Source organism: Lepidochelys olivacea (genome assembly GCF_965140295.1).
Source record: "Lepidochelys olivacea isolate rLepOli2 genome assembly, chromosome: 7".
NCBI lineage: Eukaryota > Metazoa > Chordata > Testudines > Cheloniidae > Lepidochelys > Lepidochelys olivacea.
The window spans coordinates 98246105-98269132 of NC_140417.1; the positions used below are offsets into that span (position 1 = coordinate 98246105).

A 23028-nucleotide genomic window follows, 5' to 3' on the forward strand; every position below is an offset into this window, starting at 1 on the left:
TACTAGAATTCCAAACCAAATAGAGGTTGGGACACATTGAGAGAGTAATCTAAAATAGTTTTGTAAAGATCTGCACATATCTATTTACCCATTAAAACATCTCTATTTAAAGCAATGCTACTTTAAGTTATTCTTTACTACACTTTTTATCATTAAGAATTTGTTAATGGGAAATGATTGAGTCTATACATGACTAACTGATTTCAGTTTGGAAAAAATTGACTCTGACATCATATTTAAATCTAGCTGAAGTTTTTTTTAAAAACAATTTAAAAAAACATACTTTCCTAAAAAAAAAAGGGGGGGGGCAGAACTGCCACTCTTACAAATCAGTATTTGGTTAAGGGAAATATAGTTAAATTAGAAACTTACCACACTAGTACAAATGACTAGTTCACATTCATTGTCTGAATAAGTGAAATTCAGAGTAACAGCATATACAAACGTAAAACAAACTTTTTACATTTGCAGACATGTGTGTCTACCTCACTATATCTATGGTGCTCATAATGTTTATGTACAATGGATTTCTTTTTGAAAAGTTTTTAAAATTTAGCCCCTTTAATATTAGCCATTAGAAACATCATATTGTTAAAGAACCAATGGGAGCCAAGAAAAAACATGAGCTTTTATTTGTCTCTTTCCATTAATATTTCCGAGTTAGCAAACCTAACTGTATATTTTTATTTTTGGTAAGGGGACATGGACTAAGATTTTATGAAAAAAAAAATACAAAATAGCATATGTTGTAATGACACTTCGCTTAGTTTCATTCTAGTATATACAAGCCACGTTAACTGTAGTAGGCAATTTTGAACTCTCCTCCCCATTCTAAAATGAGTATCACAGATATTACTAGATGTTACTAGATACTGGAGCTATTGGGTGGGTTTTTTTTTTTTAAGTTATATAAAAGGAAGATCAGATCCAAGCTATTGTTTAAGTGATACTAAAAACATCCCAAACTTCACTGTAATTCAGTTGATTTTTAAATTGGCTTTCATTCTTTAATGTTTTAAACATTTCAAAAAGAGTACCAGTCACTATCAGCAATGTTAAGGGTGGAAAAATCCTTTCCCTATCAATCAGCATGTACTCTCAATGGGCCACAAGCTACACTGGTTGAAGAGAAAAGTGTGAATGCAAGATTAAGTTCATTAATGAACTGCATTAGGTGAATAGCCACCCCAGTGCATTTCGGATAAATGCATCTAGGATGTACAGCATATGTGTAGGGATCACTGAAAAATGCACAGATTAATCTAGAATACCTCACAATCCGAATTACTAGTTGATTGCTTGTTTATATGCTTGAAATAATAGTGTTCTTAATTATCTCAGCTCTGCAGTAAACATCACTGAAAAGCTTTAAAGTGTGCACAATAATGGCCACATAATTGTGTTGCACATTTTCCATGTTTTAATTGACACAAAAGTGAGTCCATTGTACTTAAGACACTACACTGATTTCATTCTATTGCATGTCCTGCTCCAATTACATTTCTTAGAATACAGTATAGAGTAAAAGTTTTGTAGCTTTAAAATTAACAAGTGTGTGAAATCTGTAAGTAAAATAAGCAGCAGCAATATTTTTTGGGATTTTATCAAGAGTAGCTAGTTTTAAGTAATAAATACATTCCAAGTTGTGGTATTCACTATTCTCCTAGTTCACTGCTTTACTTTTCAATTCCCTTGTTTTCGGTTAGATATCCTTAAGACTTTCCTGTCAGCCTCGCACCAGAAGAGTCTCCTAACTCCAGTCCAGGTGCCCGTCACCCTTCACAGATAAGCAGTGCAATCTGACAAGGAAACTCATCCTGCTGTCATCTGCATGGCAACCTCAAGATTCTCCTGGGGAGCATGTCAGGATGTTTACAGACTTCATGAAACTCTAGGAGAACAGCTGTGTTCTTATCTTCTGTTACCTTGAAGAAAGTGAAAAAGAGGGAGAAAGGTTATTGTAAGTGGCACAGAACTGACCAATATTAGCGGTGAGAGGCTCACTTTCCTTTACTTCATCTAAATATAACCTGCAACTCTTGTGGTGTAAATTTGCATGGCAAACTGAAGACATAATAGCTACAGTTTAATAATAGCCTCATTGAATTAACAGATCTAAATAAAAGTTGGAAGTAAGCAATAATACCACTGAAATATTTTTTGAAGAATGCAGTTGTCATTTTAATGATGAAGAACAGAATGTGATAGCTGGCTAGCTTAGTATTTAAATCTTAAACAATTCACTTTTTGGTGTAGGGATATAATAAGTTTTCCTATACTGGACTCTGGTTAAAACCTATCAGAAATTTTTAAGATTCTTATAGTCCATTTTTTCCCTTGTGACCTGTACTTCTCAAAAAAATTTATAAAATAGGAAAAAAGGTTCTTCATGGAATCCAACCCCTTTAACTCTTAATTTAAGCTTGCGTAAGGAATTGCAGCTGTTTAAATTAGCTGATGCATGTTTAACATCTGAATTTTCAGGTAGAAATGTACATTTCTGATAAGAAAAAGAAAGAAAAAAAAAAAAGCAAGAGATGTTTCCTTCCAGCCAATACACGTTGCTCAGAATGGAAATGAAAAAAAATCAGAAATGAGTACATTTCATTTCAACTTAACGGTTAAAACAAGGAGATACCTGAGATGATTGAGAGATACTGCTGTCAAACCAGATTGGCACAGAGTATTCCTCCCACACCATTCTTGCAGGATACCAATGAGAGTCATCAATGCTCCCGATAGTCCAATCCACACTTCTAAGCAGAGGAAGTTATTCATATCCCACTATAGCAATCTCTAATAGTTGTGATATGTACCTATTTTATTGGCCTTTTAAAGTTAGACTAAGAGCCCCAGCAGCTCTTATTACCTGGTTACCTCAAAGACTATACTGGAACACTTGATTTGCATTTAAAGAGAAGCTGTCAATATTATAAGATTCCAGGACTGTTTCTGTGTTTTGCTCTGAAGCCTAGAACGTCTGTGGAATCAGTGTGAAGTGATGAAACAGCTACGAACATGGCTGAGAGGTTTTTTTGTTCAGAATATCACCAAATTCAATCATCACTGGGATTCATAGTCTATTACCAACCAATTTTTAAATTCTTAGCCATTTTGACTTTACAAATTACACACGACAGCAAGACATGTATTTATGTCATGCCAAGAATCCTAGATCGTCACATTAGAGGTAACAACCAATCACTACCCTTACTCAACAGATAATTTGCATGCAGCAGTTTGATTGGTTGTATGAGGAAGACTGAATAGATGGATTATTTGGCCCAAGCATCATACTTATGCAACAGCATGGGCTTTCCGCTACTAATATGTAATGAAGTCACAACATTCAAAATGCTGCATTCCTCCCACTCTGACATGAACAGCATGTGCTAAGACTATTAGGCAGAAAGTAGGATTGTGGACACTGTCATCTGGCCTGCAGTAGTCTTGGGCAGAAGGCCATATCAGTGGGAGGGTTTGTTTGTTTAAAGAAAGAGGCAACATTTCACAAGGCTAAGATTTTACCTAGAAGTCCATGCAACTTATGCCTGCCATTCTGTTAATTAACTCTGCTGTGCAAAATGTACTGAAATTGTGCTACAGTACCTTGGCGTGATCAGTGGCCTTAAACATTTGCATATCTATTTAACACACACCCTTCTGTTTATCTTGAAGACTGACTGGAGTAAAACTGATTAAGAATAGTGACTGAGCAGTGCAAGTCAGGAGAACTTGTTGACAGAAGAGTGGCTGAAAACATTGAGGTCATCCATAAGTTTTTAATATTTTCCTCCAGAGAAAACAGGTCACCACAAATGGACTTCAGAAGCAATTCAATCAGGGCCTAGCACTAAAATCCATGATCAGTCCTAACTCAGAAACTAATACTGTCAGGATTTTAGGACCTCACATTTACCTTTCTGATGAATAACAGAATGAGATGTAATACTATGGTTAAGGGTCAAAGTCCTTTTTTATAGAACCCTCAGAGTTTAAGTCTAAAAGTTGAATTATGAGAAGAAAAATCCAATATATAATGATTTAAATAAGTTAATTACATTATCACATTTCTCTGCACTGCTAAAAATGCACCACAACCTCCTGTTAGCATGAGAAACTAAAAGTGAAACTGACCTGCCTGTCCTTGTCCAAGGTGACTGAAAAACACAAAAGAACCCATAGCCCTTAAACATGATAAGCTAGAAATTCAGTATTTTAATAATTTACAGTCTTGTTAGTGACAGAAAGTTTGTTTTTAAGTCACTTCCTTTGACATTCCTATGAAACTCCTATCCTAAAGCACCTTTATAGTTCAGCAAAGTCTGTATTCAGAAATTTCATGTACACTTTCAAAACTCAGCTACTTCAAAGAAGAGCCGCAAAAAAACCCAAACACAAACTGATCGAAAACAATCAATTTATCAAGCACACTGGGGCCTGAAAGTTATCTGCAATGTGTGATTTGCACCTTTGAACCATAAAACACTACAGGTGGAATTTTGAAAAATACCTACATCACTTCAGCATTTACTGTTTGCCTTAAAGAAATAATTCTGCAAACTTGGTCAGATTGTACATTCCCAAACTAAGCTCATAAAGAAACTTAGTTATTTTGTGGTATGGGAAGAAATATTAAGCACATAGCAACTGACAATTTCTGGTTTGAATTTTTGAAGCATTACTAACAAAACTCACAAAAACCTAGGTAGTTTTGTTAGAGGATTTAATCTTATGACAACAACCATTCCCCCCACCCCACCTTTTCTTTTTACTGAATGGGTACATAACTCAGCCTGCCCTGTGTGTTCTTTAATGCAATTGCTTCAAGACCAAGATCAGAGACTATCTTCTCACAACAGAAATTTGATAGGACTGGCACAACTGCAAGTTGGCTTTTACAACAGCTTTGATAAACACTGGTTTCAGAGTAGCAGCCGTGTTAGTCTGTATCCGCAAAAAGAAAAGGAGTACTTGTGGCACCTTAGAGACTAACAAATTTATTTGTTTGTCCCTAAAGGTGAATGCTTATAACTTCTCTTCACATTAACCTACAGTTCTGGTGCCACTATAAACCAGCAGTTAATAACCTTGAATATAGGAGCTCATGGCTCAAATAGGAAGATGAAGCTTCTTAAAAGTAAGAGAGCACAAATGGCTATTTTAAATATATTATACCAGATAGATTCAGCAGTTTTCAAGTGCAGTTCATTTGACTAGTGAAGGAATATTTATCAGATGACTGAAGAGAGACTTACCTAGTTACTCTCAAGCTTCAGATGGCTAGTACCGTACAACACCTCAAAATAAAACTGCAATTTAAAGAGAAGTTTGAGATTCTGGAAACTTCTAAGTCCCCGATGATTTACATATTATGGATTTACTGATTTAGGTCAACAGCATGAGAGGCAGCATGGTCCAGTGACTAGGGCTACAGCTAGAGATGTTTGGAACAATCCAGGTGGCAGAGGAAGAGGAGGGTAAAAAATAGCCCCACTTACAGGGGTGCTGGAACAATTTGTATAGCGGGGGTGCTGAGCCATTGAATCAAACTGTAAACCCTGTATACGATGGAAACCACTTCAAGCCAGGAAGTGTTGTAGCACCCCTGGTTCCAGCCCCTATGCCCAACTTAATGCAGCTGGTGAATCCTGTTGCAGGCTTGTTGTATATGACTAGCCATTTTGTATCTGCTGCAACTATATAAGTCCCCTTGATGAAAGTTAAACACACACCCAAGATTTAAATGTGCCACTTCTGTCTTCTGCTTAGTCTAGTCCTGCCTCGCGTCTGCGTGGTGGATGTTATACAACTGTGCTATTAAACCTGCTTAAGACATTTCTCCCCAGGGAAAAAGTCAAATACAGAGTTGGCTCAGCATTATGTTCTCAGAAGTCATTTGGCATTTTAATATACTATATACTTTGCTCCCGTAAGAAAAGACACCATTCCCCACACTAATTCTATTTTACAAAGAAATATCAGATACCACATAGCTGGATGGAATCTAAAAGTTAAAACTAGCACTACTATTTAAAGGTCAAGATTTTATTATTTTATTTTTTTGAAGCAACAAGTTGGGCACTCAAAATCACTAAAGACAATTTAAGATGATCTGAGGAGGGCAGATTTTTCAGAAAGTGACAAACTATCAGGCCCCTTTGATAGAACGGGGAAACATTAAAAAAAAATAAATCACTAGCATGGGTCAAAAATACTAGCCAAAAGGTTGTGGGTCACTCTTTTCCTCTTTTTATTTATCAGGTGTGCATTGGAAAATCTCAATAGTTTATAAAGCAGGATAATGAAATGAACCAAGTAAAAGAGGAAAAGTTTTTCAGACTTCAACCAAACACAAAGTAGCAATAAATGTACGTTTCACGCCAATTTAGACATCGTGGGTCATTATCTGAGAAAAGTTCAGCGCTGCCAACCTCAAGCACTGAAAACTCATTCTTCAATCCTCAAAATAAAATTAGATTTGCTTAAAAATAGTGATTTAAAAAACTCATTGGATTCTTTATGTTCCCTGGGTTTTTAGCCTTTAAGGTACACACTGTTCACATTTTCAAGATTTTCTCCACAATCACAGGGACTAGATTTTTTTAAATAAACTGAAGCAGAGATCCTCCCCTAGTCACTTGATTTTAGGAGCTGGGGCTTTGAGACGGAAAACAAATATCACGAGAGTTGGAAACACTGAGTTACACTTTATGTAAAGGCTGTTCAATTTACACCTAAAATTTTTACTCCTCACAAGTCAATCCCTGCAGGGACAAACTTCAATCTGATAATCAGACCTGCATGGGCATGTCTCTGTAGGCATGAGCAGAGGGGCTGCTTGCATGGATCCAATCACAGGATCTGATCCCAAGATAAAAAGAGGTCCATGTGACTGTTCTTGAGGCACCCAGGACTGGAAATCACTGTGTTAGCCCCCTGCCTCTCATGACAGGTAGTCTTGCTTATGATGACTGGGTGTAAACTCCCTAATGCCACCAGCCTGTTACCTCAAGCACTCTCCTCTGGGCTTTGCCAGCTTTGTCTTTGTCTTACAGGTTAACAATAGGTCCCTGAGCCCCTTTGAATCATTCCCCTGTGATATCCAGGCTGTCAGTGGTTACTCTCTCTAATCCCAGCTCCTCTGTCCTTAAAAATAAAAAAGCTATGTTCCCCAGTTTACTAATGTTATCTTAAATCACTGCTCCAGTAAAATCACAGCACTCATGAGCATGTCTAATTTTTTTTTTAAAGTGGGTTTATGTAAGAAACAATAGAGAATTAACTAGAAACAAAATAGCGGAAACAAATGGTTACAATGCAAAAATAAAATCATAACACACAAACCTGGGTCTACATTTAATAGTTACCTCTATCTAATAAAGTATGTGCCCTCCCCCCCACACCCCCAAGCTCAGTCTGTTGCAGAGCAAGCCGGCTTCACAGGAACAATGATCCAATTTTTCATAAATCCCCACTCCCCAAGATGTCTCCTCAGTGAAAGGATACAGAGGATCTTTCTTCCCCCCTCTCATATACTGAACTAGACTTTTGTCTTTATTCACAGGCAGGGCAAACATATGTTATAATGTTCCTTTATTTTTTTTTTAAACCTCCAAGTAGTTTCCACTGTTGCAGTTATCTCTGATGATTTTCAATTGGTAGTCTTGGAGCAAGGCTAGACGTGGTCCTTGCAGAGGACAACTCCCTCTGCCTGAATGGGCCACCACCAGGACATGTTACAGTAGAGTTACAAACACCTCAAGAATGGAGGTTGTTCGTAATTCTGAACAATGACTTAATACACCTTTGAAACTTTATTATGCAGAAGGAAAATGCGGCTTTCCCTTCTTTTTTTAGTAGTTTACATTTAACACAGTAATGTACTGTATTTGCTTTTTTGGGGGGGGCAGGAGGGGTGTCTCTGCTGCAGTCTGATTTGTACTTCCAGTTCCAAATGAGGTGTGTGGTTAACTGGTCAAGTTTGTAACTGTATCTAGTGGTGACTAACTTTTACTCCAAGTCCATCAACCGTATTTTCAATACAAATACAGTAGAACCTCAGAGTTAGGGACACCTTGGGAATGGAGGTTATTCGTAACTCTGAAGAAGAAATTACAGACTTCAGGCACATGGGGGAGAGAGGGCCACCAGGTGTGTGGGGGCTCTGTGGCTTCTAACCATCAGGCAGCCAGGCAGGGGGCTCAGGACTTCAGCCCCATGGGACCACCAGGACTCAGTGCTTTAGACCTGGGGGAGCAGTGGGGCTCAGGGCTCCCCACAGCTCTGCTCCTGGCTTCAGCATGGAGGGCGGGCATGCCAAGGCTTGGAGCTTAGCTACGGGGGAAGCTCTGAGGCTGAAACTGGTGCTTCCCTCATAGCTAAAGCCCCCACCTCACCCGATCCCACCCCACCCTACAGGGCTAAAGCTGGGAGCAAAGCCATGGGACTGAAGCCCTGGGCCCCAGCACCCCTTGCAAGACTGAAACGGAGAGCAGAGCCGCAGGGCTGAAGCCCCAGGTCTAAAGCCCTGAGCCCCCCACTATCCTGCAGCTGCAACCCCAACCCACCAGGGCTGAAGCCCTGAGCCTCGAGGCAGTACTATATTTACCTATTGGTCTGTGCTGCTGCCTGATTGATGACTTCCGGTTCCATGGGGTGTCCGCAGCTCTCGTGTTCCTATCTTTGAGGTCCTAGTGTACATTATTTCTTACATATTACCCATATGTGCATCTCACATTGATTATGAATCTTGACAAGTTGTGAGCTTTCTGTAGCTACCTTACATGTTATCCTTTATGGATAAATATCGTGTAAGATACGTATTTAGTGTAGTGAGTTTGTCAGGTCTGAAGTGAGAGCTGTTTACAAAGAACAGGGGATGCTTTGCCAACGAACCTCTGTATCAAAATACATTTCACTCGGGGGTTTATCTGGGAAATCATCCCCTTAGAGATCTGACAAAGAGTAAGTAATCTGTAAACATTGCCTGTGAGCTAGGAATATACATTCTACATGGGTAAGTCAGCTTTCTCTTATTTTTTTGCAGGGGAAGGCCGAGAGAGAGGAGGTGGATGGGTGGAGTATGGTTTTAAGGTGAGATTACATACGTAAATACCTGGTGAGGTACAGTAATTGAATCTTAGTGCCTTATTACTAGCCCTGATGGTTTGCCAGGTATCAGAATCCTAACCCACTATTGAGAGCAGTGGCAGAAGTATTGCTATCTGAGATATAGAATCATAGAATATCAGGGTTGGAAGGGACCTCAGGAGGTCATTTAGTCCAACCCCCTGCTCAAAGCAGGACCAATCCCCAATTTTTGCCCCAGATCCCTAAATGGCCCCCTCAAGGATTGAACTCACAATCCTGGGTTTAGCAGTCCCATGCTCAAACCACTGAGCTATTCCCCCCCCTCCAATTAATTAATGAACAGACTGTGGGTAAGGCAGACAAATAGGAGCCCCAAGAGGTAGATTCTTCATTCAGGCAGGTTGGCATGAGGGAGAGAAACCACCACTGGTCTTGACCACACTGATATATGGAAGCCTCTGAAACACAGGGCCCCAGAGGGGTAATGATCAGGTCCCGTGGAGAAAGTAGAGGAAGCAGTTAGGAGTAGCTGAGGTGAGCACAAGACCAGTGGCACAAATGTGATGGGAAGAAAGAAGAGTGTCCTGGGAACAAGGCATTTTCATCGGCTTCCTTGATTTATTCTCCCTCTGACCCTCTATTTAAGTGGCTTTTCTCTTCACGCTGAGCCACCATGGGGCAACATCACTTTATCTACACTAAGGAAATTTTACACAAAGTTTCCTACTTTTGCCAACACCGGTTCAACTCCAATGGCTTTAGCAACACTGGAAGCCCCAATATAGGCAGCCTGGTGCCAACATATCAAATGCCAGTAAAGCCCATTTCCAGCAGGATTGGAAGACATGGTGCTTGGGGAAGAGTGACAGCACCCAGATCAGTCTACACTAGAGCTTCCACTATGGCCAATAATGCAGGAGTGTTAATTTTCACTCATGTCGACAGGACTTGTGCCTGTGGAGGCCCAGACTCAACATTTCTCCTGGGAAAAAAAAAGTTCTCTCTGCCCATAACGGAGTAATTATGTGGCTAGAAGTCAGGGAGTAGTCCTTTTAGAGGGACTTACTGAGGTCTATAGTTAGCACAGTTACTGCTGAATCTGGTTTTAGTCTTTTATCTAGATCAGGGAGTATTTCCCCTCCTGCTGAAACTTACAGAATTTCATATACCAGCTATTTAGCCTCCACTTTGTTGTTAGGGAAGGCAATTGTTATAGTACATCATTTAGAGCACACATCAAAAGGATTCATATCTCTGAGCCCTGAAGGAAGATATTTCCTAAAAATATTCTTGATTTATTCGTAGTCTGGCTGGAGCCTGGGAGGCTTAATTGTTTTAAAATCAGTGCAAAATGGTCAGCTGAGAATACTGTATCCCTTAGGGTATGTCTACACTACAAAATTAGGTCAATTTTATACAGTCGATTGCGTATGTCCCCACTAAGCGTATTAAGTCGGCGGACTGCATCCTCACTACCATGGCTAGCATCGTCTTTCAGAGCAGTGCACTGTGGGTAGCTATCCCACAGTCTCCACCGCCCACTGGAATACTGGGCTAAGCTCCCAATGCCGGATAGGGCAAAAACATGGTCATGGGTGGTTTTGGGTACGTCATCAGTTGCCCCTCCCTCCGTGAAAGCAATGGCAACCATTTCGCACCTTTTCTCCTGGGTTACCTGTGCAGACACCATATCACAGCAAGCATGGAGCCCACTCAGCTCACTGTGACTGCTGCTGTTGTGGGCAAGTCTACTGTGGGGGCTGCTATGATCCAAGTAGCCAATGCAATCACTGATGTTCTGCTATCAAGGGTAGTGACTCTGGGAAATGTGCGGGCCTCTTTAGATTTTAGGTGCCTCATATTCCTGTCCTTTGTCGCTGGTGAAGAAGTCTTGCAGCCGTACATTCCAGTCCGGTAGGTGCGGTAACACCCCATAGCACTTCTGTGGTTGCCACATGTAACAGCTCCAGGGCTCTTGCTCTTTTGCCTTGGCCGAGGTACCTTGCCCTACCAGGACCTCAAAGTATTCGACACGGAAGCACCTGCAGCAGCTGGCACGGCTACACAGCAGCAGCTCCTGGGTGCCTTCGCAGCAGACAGTGCAGTAGGACTGCTAGCCGTCCTTGTCCATGATGTACGGCTCCACCGCTTCTGCTGTAACTCTGCTCTCCTGTGAGCTGGAGGCTTCTGCCTCAGGCTGCTCTCCCAACCAGCAGCACCATGCGGTCGCACCTACCTCAGCCTACCCCTTGCTCCTGTGGCTCATGAAGCCTTGACAGTAGTAAGGAGCAGTTCAACTATAGGCTGAGCAAATGCAGAATGGTGGTAGAATGGGTCTTTGGACATTTAAAAGCTCGCTGGCGCTGTTGGTCAGACCTCAGCGCAACTAACACTCCCATTGTTATTGCTGCTTGCTCCATAATATCTGTGAGAGTAAGGGGGAGACGTTTATGGCAGGGTGGGAGGTTAAGGCAAATTGCCTGGCGTCCAATTTTGAGCAGCCAGACACTAGGGAGATTAGAAGAGCGCAGCAAGGCGTGCTGTACATCAGAGAGGCTTTGAAAACCAGTTTCATAACTGGCCACGCTTTGGTGTGACACTTGTGTGTGTTTCTCCTTGATGCAAACCCACCCCCTTTGTTGATTTTAATTCCCTGTAAGCCAACCACCCTGCCCCCTTTGAAATAAAGTAACTATTGTTTTGAAACCATGCATTCTGTTTATTAAATTTTAAAAAATGCAATAACGGACAGGGTAGCCCGGGTGGGGTGGGGGAGAGGGGAAGGACAAGGCCACATAGCTGTCATTCAAACAGTTTGATTTTTAGTGTGGCTACAATAAGCATTCTGTTGCTTGGGCCATCCTCTGGAGTGGAGTGGCTCGGTGCCCGGATCCTTCCCATTCTTGGGCGTCTGGGTGAGGAGGCTATGGAACATGGGGAGGAGAGTAGGTAGTTATACAGTGGATGCAGTGGGGGTCTGTGCTCTTGTTGGTTTTCCTATAGCTCCAAGAGATGCTTCATCATGTCCGTTTGCTCCCCCATTAGCCTCAGCATCGCATCCTGCCTCCGCTTTTCGCGCTCAATTAATTCTTTCCTGGCCTCTGCCACTGAATGCCTCCATGCATTAAGCTGTGCCCTATCAGCGCGGGAGGACTACATGAGCTCGGAAAACATGTCATCGTGAGTGCGTTTTTTTCGCCTTCTAATCTGCGATAACCTCAGGGACGGAGATAATAAGGGGAGCGTAGAAACCATCTACGCTCTGATTCTGGGGGGACTGCATGGTCACCTGTGCTGCTGACCAATCAACCTAATGCGGCTAAATTCAACCTAACCCCATAGTGTAGACCATGCCTAAGATTCATCCTGAAACCTCAGAACTGAAATTTTAGGATTCCGCCTTTCCTGGAGAAGAGCAGGCTGAAGATGCTTCCTGGATTATTAGTGTTAAAGGGGTGCTGAAGTGCATACCTATCACTGGGACCAGTCAGAAAAGTTACTGAGTGGTTTCTTCTCTCTGTTGCGCTTGTTCCCAATATCTTCCTCATTCAAAACAGCATACCAAAAGGGATCACCTGTTCTGTTGGAAGTTAATGGAAGTTTTAAAAATTGAAGGCAATGTTAAACCTTCTCCTTTCCCCCAGTAGTTTACTTCAGAGGGATATTTTCCATCCATCATCCAGCTGATGAACAGCTACTGGGTAAACTCTCACTTAGCTTTGCCAAATCCATTTACTACAGATCTCCATCCTCCTTGCTTGCTTCTTCCTACAACTCTGACTGGGGTGAAGTAAAAACCACCCAACCACTTCCTGCAAGTCCCAGCTGCAATCAAAAAAGAATATCCTGCTCACATAGACACCAGAAGAGAGTAGAAGTTTTCCCTCAAGGCAGAGCTCAGATGTAGAGTCCCTCTCTCTCCTCCTCCCCCGCCCCAGCAACAAGATTCCCTAGACTCAGCTTCTCAAACAGAAATAAAATGGGGTGTGGGAGGGAAAAGTCTTTCGGGGGGGGGGGGGAGAGAAGAGAGAAGGCAGGCACGCAGTAAGAGCAAATAATTCAAGAGCCATTGTTAGAAGTAGCCAGAGGAAGATCTAAACAGAGGATGGAAGCATCATAAATTTATTGCATTGCCCCAGCAGCCTTACTAGCCACGAACAACAGGTTTTTGGAATAGTTTCCAAATCCCAGAGCAGCAATATGCAGCCTACTTAGACAGGTTAGTAGACATGCCTTCATAAGTATTAACTGTCATCATCCCGAATAGCTATTTATGAAATAAAATAGTTTCACAGGTTTTTTATTCTTTGAAAAAGGTTCACTTTACAATTACAAAAAACAAAGCAAAACAGGAATTGAGCTTCTCAGACTCCCATGCTCCAGCATACGCTAGCACATCATGTGGTTTGGGGCCTAGATGAAGGCACACTTCCCAGGTATGTAGATGTAACAGGTTATCTTACTCACGAGTCAAATAACCTCACTACACTTCATTGCCCTCAACTCCGTAGTTTACATAGGGAAGAGACTCTTCGTATTTAACACAATCCAACATGCACTAAGGGAACTGTTAAACCACTTGGAAGTGTCTATTCCTTCAGGATATTAATGAACATCTTGAAAAGTTCAGTAAAAAGACACCGGTCCCCCATTCTGGAAAAATACATGAGTGACTAGCGACCAGACAATTACTAGACTAATTCAGGGCAGCTGACAGCATCTGTGCTGGAAAGGCTCAGGACTAAGCTGCCAGAGAGAATTTATTACCCTTTTGCCCTAGTGATGATGACCCATTATGTTCACTTACACAGGCCACACATCATACCCGACAAAGAAAGTGCATAGGGGACTTCAGTATCTTCCCATGTTTGTCATCTAATTCAGAACTTGAAGAGTTTTCCCTTACCGCAAGCCTACTTGTCACAGGGTAGCACTGGCCCTTTAAACAGGGAAGAGGCCAGTGCACCTGTGACTGCCAGCTGAGCTCCAGCTGGGGTATAAAGCAGCACCTGGGCCCTGTGGGCAGAGGCTGGGTAAGTTAGACCTGAGACTCAGGGAAGAGAGAGGGAGGGAGCACAGACAGGAGGCTCTCACGGCCTGTTCCCCGGGAACACTGAGACCAGCCAGAAGTCAGGAGGCCTAGGTAGGGGAGAAAGACTCTGGAGCAAGGGGAAGGCCCAGGGGAGGACCCCTATGGCCCACACAAAGGGCAGGGTGCCAGAAGGGATGCAAAATCTTTATAAAGCCCTGGGCAAGTGGATTTTGTTTATGTTCTTGCTTCGTCTGAGCTTCTGAACTCTAATAGGAGACTCCCAGGAGAAGCTGGAGAGCCCCCAAGCCTGAAGGAAACAACTGAGGGTGATGATCAGCCTAGAGTCATAGAAGATGGCAGAGCCGAAACCTTTAGCATCATTGTATTGAACTTTATTTTGTTATTTAACAATTTTTTGGGGGCAAAAATTGGGGATTGGTCCTGCTTTGAGCAGGGGGTTGGACTAGATGACCTCCTGAGGTCCCTTCCAACCCTGAGATTCTATGATTTGAGGGGACCACCCTAATAACTTAATCCACTGCATAACCCACTCTGTGTTGGGGAAGCATTCTTGAAAAATCTTGAAGGGTGGGGTGCCTGCAGGATCCAGGATGGGGCACGCTAAGATGCCAACCTACGACACTACTATTCAGAACTACAGTCTAACGGCCTGACAAGCTACACCCCTCATCACAGAAGAGTCCAGCAGCAGCATGAGTGGGATAGGATTCTTTGACATTTCACTGCTGTCACAGCAGAATTCCATACTGCTGCTGCTAGCTAAGCCCTCTGCAGATGTGGAAAGGCAAATTTCCATTGGTTAAAGGGCTAGTTATTTTTGTTTTATTTTGTGAAAGCATAAATTCGCCAAAAATTGATAGCTGAAGCTCCACTCTGACTCACTCGGGAAAGTCTTACAACCTGTTTGTGGGAATGATTTTTCAAGCACTAAGAATGAGAATACACAATAGAGATCCACGTAACAAGTTAATGCAACAATAGATCCGAAGTATGTTTTCCTAGGAAAAGCTCACACACACACACACACACTTAAAACTGAAAGGTGCAAAATGAAGGCACACGTTGAAGGTTGAACTATAAATGGCACATTCTAATCTACTTTCTATTGCTGGCTTTGTTTATTTATTTATTTTTACACAAACAAAAATAGATCAAGTCGCTCTGGTTTTAGAGATTGATGCAGGCAGGCATTGTCCTTCAGCAATATTAGTAATCCTGTCACAATGTCAGTTATAGGCACTTGTGTGGAAAAGACAAAGAAGGGGATTAGGAGACTTGCAAACAGCCATTGCCTAATGAAACAAAAATCTTTAAATCATTCTGTTCCAATTCATGCCAAATTAAAAACTGACAATTAAAGAAATCTTGCATAATTTCCACACTTTTACTTGAGTGGCACATTGATAGTAGTCTGTTTTTAACATCAATGCATTTCTATACTAAACTCCATCCCTTCACAATCAAGTCCCATGTGACAGCACCTGGAGTAGCCTTAACATTTCTATTTTTACTACCACATATCCAAATCTCTTCTCTCCTTCCCCAACAGGTAGCAAGGAAAGTATGCACACAGAATTGGTTCTAGAGTTTAAAAAAAATCAAAAGTTATTTATATTGCTCACTTGTACAGCATTCACTTTGTGGCGTGACTTGACAAGTGTTTTTAGTGCAGTATTTAAGCAGACACCTGGAAAGTAAGAGGTTTAAAAAAATGAGGCTTTGACCCTTACTGGAGGGCATCCACAGAAAACAGGACTCCTTTTGGAATGGCCTTATCTCCCTTATTTTTCAAACACAAGTCCCATCTCAAAACATAGTTCTGCAGCAATTCCTGTACCTGAGATCCTATAAACCAGCTCACTTCACTCGCTGCAACATTACACAAGTGAAAACAGAAACCCAATTAAATGAGATTTTTCTCTCCATCTTGCATATCTGGTGTCTGCACTTGGATTTCAGTGTAAATGTCTAAAGGAAAGTCTTCAGAAATTTGACTTATGCAGTTACCAACTGTCTTAAACTTTGCCAACTGAGTTTATAAATTCCTTGAACTGCAGTCACAAACTGATCACAAGAATCCTCATAAAACAAAACTCGTGGTCATCTGGAGAATAGATACATTTGCCTTCACTACCTGCTGCAACGTTTGACTGTCACTCAGATCCTGCACAGTATCACAGCTCAACAGAAGAGCTGTAAAGCACTTTGGTCTTGCACAATTGATCACATTCTTAAGCATCGAGCTCGTCTGCTGGCTCCCTTTACAAACTGCACTGGCCAACAATACAGTTAATTCCTATTCCGCACTCAATGGCTTGCTCAGCAAGCCATTGTCTCTGACAGCTTCTCCAGCAGACCTTGTCAGCACTCTTATCCAGACCAAACTGGCTGAAGCTCCCAAGGTACAGGAGTCCTTGCACAGCTAGCTGGCCTCTAGTTGACAAACTTTGCTGGCAGGGCTTTGCCAGTTCTTTTCTCTGTAGCTTTGCAAGTCCACCAGCTCCAAATGGTGCCATAATCTGCTTAGTCTGGAGTTAAAACAGCTTGCTGCATGTCCTAGGAGCATCATTAAGCCTTTCAATTTTATAATCTCCTTCAGCAGCTGAACTTGTAAATTCTTGTAAGTAGATAGCTCGTTCGTTAACAGTGCCCCCCTGAGCACTTGGAGCATGCAGTCCACTTGACTATTCTCCAGCAGGGGCTCAAAACTTTTCCACAGCATGAGCCACAATTTAGGAGGGCAGGTGGCCCATAGACAGGACCATCTGCAATCACAGAGCCAATGTCCTGTCCATCTGCACACTCTCAGCTGGAAACACGAGAGCCAACAAGCACTCTGCAACTAGCCAGCTCAGCAGACCACAGTCTGGAAACCCACAGCACATGGGCAGCCCTGCAATCTCAGACATTTGTAATGTATTTTGAGGCTCTCCCCTGCCTCAAATGTAGCTACATACATATGCTGACTAAACTGTTCACATATGAAGTTTGATGTTTCAGATCAGCTGTCTGAGTTGGTGAGAGGAAGCATGGCAAGTTTCAGCCCAGAAAAGATAAATGTTTCAGAAAGTCATTTCACATAAAAACAGCAAGAGTTTTTACAACCTTAACTACATAGTTATCCTCACCACCACCATAATGTCTAGTCACACAGCAGGGCTGTGTATGTCCCGGTCACAGGATGGCTAGCCCCAGTAAATGAAGTAGATCCAGGTCCCTTGTCCCAGAACAGGTGCTACCAATTAAGAGGGTGGGGCAGCACCTGGAGGCTTTACAAGGCCAGGGAGAATCTGAAGGAGGAACTGACTAGGAAACTATGTTTGGGAGCAGGGAGAAAGCAGGAGAGCAGCAAGAGTGATTTGCTGGCTGCACCCCCAAGCCAAAGAGCCTGAACTGAAGTTAGGATCAGCAGCAGAGGGAATTGCCCGCTAGCTGTAAGCGAGAGAGCCGGAGCCAAGGGCCAGAGAAGGCCAAAGGCAGGATAGCTGCTGAGGAGCTTACCCGCTGACATCTCCAGGGCTGGAGAGCTGGATCCTGAGGAACTGTGTGAGGCCCAGGGAGAGAGTGAGGGATGCTCCCGTGCAAGGATGCTCCCAGCAGAGGTGCTGCAGGGGTTCCCCTGGGGAAGACTGGGCTTGCACTCAAGTAGGAAGGGCTGGGGTGGCTGCCTTGGTACAAGGAAAAAAGAGAGGAGTGCACTGGAGAGCCAGGGCGTGATGAAGGACTCTGGAGCTGTATGTTGCATGTGCTGCGTGCACTATGCTAAAGGAATTCTGGACTATGGTATTGGGACTTGTTTTGTTATGATGTATGTGCACAAGACTTTGGCCATAAATTAACTACACAAGGGCTATATTTATCTTGGGAAGAGGCTTTGCACTATTTCTGGGGAATCTAAAGGAGGGAAACTAAGACAGGTGTACAACAGAAGGGAGCTTCAGTCAAGGTGGCCCTAGGACTGTCCCTCTGCCAGCCCTTTTTCTTATTCTGCCAGGAATGCAGAGAATATGCACACAATGCCAGGAAACCTCTTTTGAAAATGAAATTGTAACTCAGTTTTACATTATTAGAACTTAGTACATGGAGTCTATGTACTGTGGTTCATTTTTGCTATACACAGATCCAGTCATCACAAAAAAGGTTATATTAAGCAAATAACAATAGCGTTAACTTACAAAATGCCACAGTAGGTTTTAAAGTTTAGTAGCATCACAGCCATACAAAATATTACCAGTAGAAAGAGATATAGGCGAGAATAAGGTCAAGTTAAGAGAGCTGTATTTCTTGGCGTGAAATGCCAAAGGAATCTCAGTACTATAAAGCCATTTAATGCAGATATTTAGAGGTACTGTATGTGAAGGTATCTTTCTTGTCCCACAAAAAACTCTAGGATACAAGCAAAAAAAAAAGTGGTAAGATAAAGCTCATGAGACCCACTAAAGTGAGTTGTTTAAGAGAAGCATCTGATAAATTTGGAGCAGGATTTTCCTAAATGTGTTCACAGTCACAGTGAGCAAGACTCTCACTGCTGACCTCTTTTGCTGCGTACGAGGCCAGAGTTTAGGAGGGGCTCTAAAATCCCCTTCTATAGCTGGGGGAGGTTGCTGTGGCACAGACACTGAGTAAGAGCCATCATGCTGCCTCCTGAGGATCCCCTTACACACCCTGGCACAGGTGAGGCAACAGCATATAGTGCTGCCGAGTTTCTGTGCATCACTGCAGGAGATGCAGCAGACTTCTGGGGTTGCTCTAACTTAGCCAGGCCCCTGGGGTTGTCTACAGGTACACCAAGGACCTTTCCAGACCCCAGGACCACACAGGTGCCACGGTACCTTAGGTGCTCTTCCCCCTGAGTTCTGATTTCCATATTGAGGTTCTTTGTGCTTCTTACAGGTGCATACAATGCTTTTGGGCAGCCTGTTACCATAGAAGTTTGCCTAATATGGGCTATATCATGCATAGGTTTGGCAGTTAACATTTAAAAACAGACCTGGATATGCTAACAAACCCATTTATGGTATGAAAGCTGTAGAAAGCTCTTGGGGTACTTGGCATTAGGGAGAAGTATAGAAGAGAAGCCATTCAGCTCAGGGAGTTTCAGGTTTATGAAACTTCCAGCCTAAATTCTCTATCATAAAAGACAAGCAGAGACCAAAGAGTGCAAGAAGGATATTTTCTTATGTTTAAGGAACAGTTCACAGCTATAGACCAGAGCTCAAACACACACTGCCTCAGTCACTGCAACTAGAACACCCATCTATATTTGCCTCTATATCAATCCCAATTCTAGCTTACACTACTAAAGCTTGCAACATAGGATAACTCCCCTCCATATATATTAGTAAATGTTTCTCATGAACGTGTGGTCAGCGTGTCAGAACTGCTCAAACAGCATACATTTTTCACAAAAGCTTTGCACAGAAGTGTATACTGTTCACCAAAAAAAAAATCAAGATTTGGTATTTTTTTTGACTAGCTCTAGCCCATTGTGAATCAGTCAAGGTAGCAAAGAAAAAAAACACATGCACGCAAAAACAAAACCCCAGACAGTCTCAAAAACACATTACTGAAATCAGACTAAAACCAATCTCATCCTCAAGTCATGAGTGACTCGTAGGTAGGTCAACCCAGATGAGATTTTGATATGAACGTTTGCCATCCCACACTCTGAACTTTAGTTGACCCGAGCAGCCTCTGGCCTCCATTTTTCCAAATGACTATAGAATTGTAATTCTCACACTCACTTGTTGAGCTGGCCACCCATTTCGTAACCCATAGAGTAGATCTCTGAGTCAGTTTGTTCTAACATTTTTGGCATCTTCTGATATATGCTCCTACAATCCTACTGCAGGTGCACTGCTAGGCTCGCCAAGTGTTTGAATCCAAAGCTGAGCGTATGTAGACCTTGGCAACTAGCTAAGCTGTTCATATATATATAAAAATATGAGGGGGGAGCAGAGGGAGACACCTCCCCCGCTATTAGGGGGCCACCGATCAGAGCATGAGGCAGACTGCTGCTTACTCCCCTCCGCTACTCCAAGATTGTTCTCTGCCTGTTACCTGCTGCTCTACAGTCAGGATCTGTGCTCCCATAAACACTGACCCCACCTCCTTCAAAAGCAGGAATGAGCTACCAGGGATGGGGACCTAGGAATAGGCAGGATTCCTCTTCTTCAGGGATAGCTAATGCTGCAGCTGGGAGCCCGTCCCCCAGGGTGGGCAGACAGACACGCTCGCTCTGCTTGAGCTAGCGTGCTAGAAGACAGCACAGGCGGCAGGGCAAGCTAGCGGCCTGCGTACATACCTAGGGGGTCTGCGCTGGTTTGTACTCAGCTGGCTCGCCTAAGCCACCACCCATGCTGCTCCCCGCTGCAATAGTGTTAATGCGCTAGTGCATCTCTCCCCACCTGAGCTGGGAAGCACTCCCCCAGCTGAAGCGTAGATATACCCACAGAGAGAATGGGTACGTCCTAAAATTCAAAATGCCCCTGAATACACGGAGAATGCAGAGATGAAGGAGGGGCATAGCATCTCCCCTCAAAGAGGGCCGGGGCTGGGAGGACAATACACTTCCTCTTTGCAGCTTCCGCTCTTCGGGAGAAGAATTAGGCTGAAGCCATTTCCAGGCAAGAAGCTGAAGACAGAGAATGGCAGGAGGGGATGTGAATAAGCATCTGAACATTTGGAGGTTATGGCAAATCCAAAAAATTCTGGTTCTAATATTAAGGTGATCACGCTACCTAAAATTCATTGCAATTCACAAACAAGAGGATAGCACGGAGGTGGGCAAGCTACTGCCCGCGGGCCACGTCCAGCCCGCGGGACCCTCCTACCTAGCCCCTGAGCTCCTGGCCTGGGAGGCACAGCCTGACCCAGTGCTCTGGCAGGCATGGCCGTAGCACTGCCAGCCACCCGTGCTCCAGGCAGCATGGTAAGGAATCGGGGGTTGGATAGAGGGCAGGGGAGTGGATAGTGGTTGGGAATAGGGGGGTTGGATGGTGTGGCAGGGGGCAGTCAGGGGTTCCAGGGCCGGTCAGGGAGCAGAGGGTGGTGGATGGGGTAGGAGTCCCAGGAGAGCCGTCAGGGGGCGATAAGTGGGAGGGGAGGGGCAAAATGTCAGATAGGAGGCGGGAGCCAGGCCAGGCCTGGCTGTTTGGGGAGATACAGCCTCCCCTAATTGGCCCTCCATACAATTTTGGAAACCCGATGTGGCCCTCAGGCCAAAAAGTTTGCCCGCCCCTGGGATAGCAGCAAGAAAAAAAAGAAAGAAAGATAGATAATGAGGAGACCCATGTACCACAAGACCTTAAAGAAATATTGGAACTTTTTACTGTGGTGATAAAGGTGTTGTTTACTATTCAATGGATCAATACTCCATGAATTTGCTTCATGTGTAAAATCTGAGTTAATAAAGAGAAATATGATGATACATGCATTTGTAAAATTAAGTTATGTGAAACATGTTTCTATCTAGGTACATATATGCTGCACCCCTCTCCCTCAACCACAGATACATCTTCAGTGGTTTTGTTTCCGAGGTTAAAGAAAGCCAGTCACGCTGAAGACCCATTTACCCATTAATATCCTCTATCGGTGATTTCATAAGTGTCTTCAACACTAGTGATGAACTCCTACAAGAGGGCTGGGGGAGAATATGGAATTATTTTCATAAGCCAAGTCAATAAATATAACTTGGTTACATCCTTGGAACCTGATCTGGTTTTGCTCAAATAATCTGAAAGTGGCAGAACCAAGAATTGCTGCAAGCTTGCTTAAAAGTAAGCTATGCCAAAAGTGATAACAGTGCAACTTCAGCTCCACTTGGGACTTCAGCAAGTGAATACAGGCTTGCCTTTGCTCAAGACAAAGCCAGATCCATATTTTCGGTTTTACACAGAACACAGTTTGAGGTAACCATCTTCCCACACTTTTCTCCCCACCCTACCCCAAGGAGGTCTGCCTTCAAAAGCAATCCTGGCAGAAGACTTGACTACATTTTGGCTCCCAACCCCCATTAAACACTCCCATTTACAACATGACCCTTGCTAAAACGCTCTACGCAGGCCTTCAAGCAGGCCTGCTGTAAATAGGGATTTAGATTTAAGGTTAAATATCATCCACTGTTCTGACGCTGCCATTATTTTCAGGACTTGTCCAGCTAATTTTCAGTAGCAACTACAAAAAACTTTAATCTTAAAAGCAAAATCACCAAACTTGGTCCGAGTTTCAATGCTTACCAAAACAAACATACCACTGAAATAAGAATCTGTTTATTACAAGCATTTAGTTACAGTGCAAAAGATATTTATGAAGCCACCAGTTCTCAACAGCAAGTTATGCCTGTATATCAAAGACAGCTGCAAAGAGGCATGGGAACATGTTTAATGGGAGATTTTTTCCCTATCTGCTGAATCAAGAGTGTCTTATGAAATTGGATTTTACAGGTTACTACTCTGCCTTGCTTTTTCCCCGTTGCCATATTTTTATTGGCAATTTAATGACAAGGTTAACTCTCTACTCAAAGTACATTTTGCAGGGGAAGCAAAAAGTAGGGCTAATTAACCTTGCCAACTGGAAGTTTTGTTTTGTAATAATTGGTAAAATAATTTAGTTAGATATGGTTAACATTATTTGATCAGCTCTAGTATTAAGTGAATCCACGTGTATTCAGCTTATTTTGCATTTGTAGATGTTATATCAGGGGTGGGCAAACTTTTTGGCCTAAGGGCCACACTGGGGTTCTAAAACTGTATGGAGGGCTGGTAGGGAAGGCTGTGCCTCCCCAAACAGCCTGGCCCCCACCCCTATCCGCCCCCTCCCACTGCCCACACCCTGACTGCCCCCCTCAGAACCCCTGACCCATCCAACCCTCCCTGCGCCTT

The 23028-nt window shown here is 43.0% G+C and overlaps 1 protein-coding gene across 2 annotated transcripts in view; it reads right to left on the reverse strand.

The window, feature by feature from the left end:
* Positions 1 to 981: 981 nt before the first annotated feature.
* Positions 982 to 23028, reverse strand: part of PWWP2B (PWWP domain containing 2B) — a 45820-nt gene continuing 23773 nt past the window's right edge. For both annotated transcript variants that reach the window (XM_084633821.1, XM_084633822.1), the window contains exon 4: positions 982 to 1925. The gene's annotated coding sequence lies outside the window, so the exon portion shown is untranslated. The remainder of the gene's footprint in view (positions 1926 to 23028) is intronic.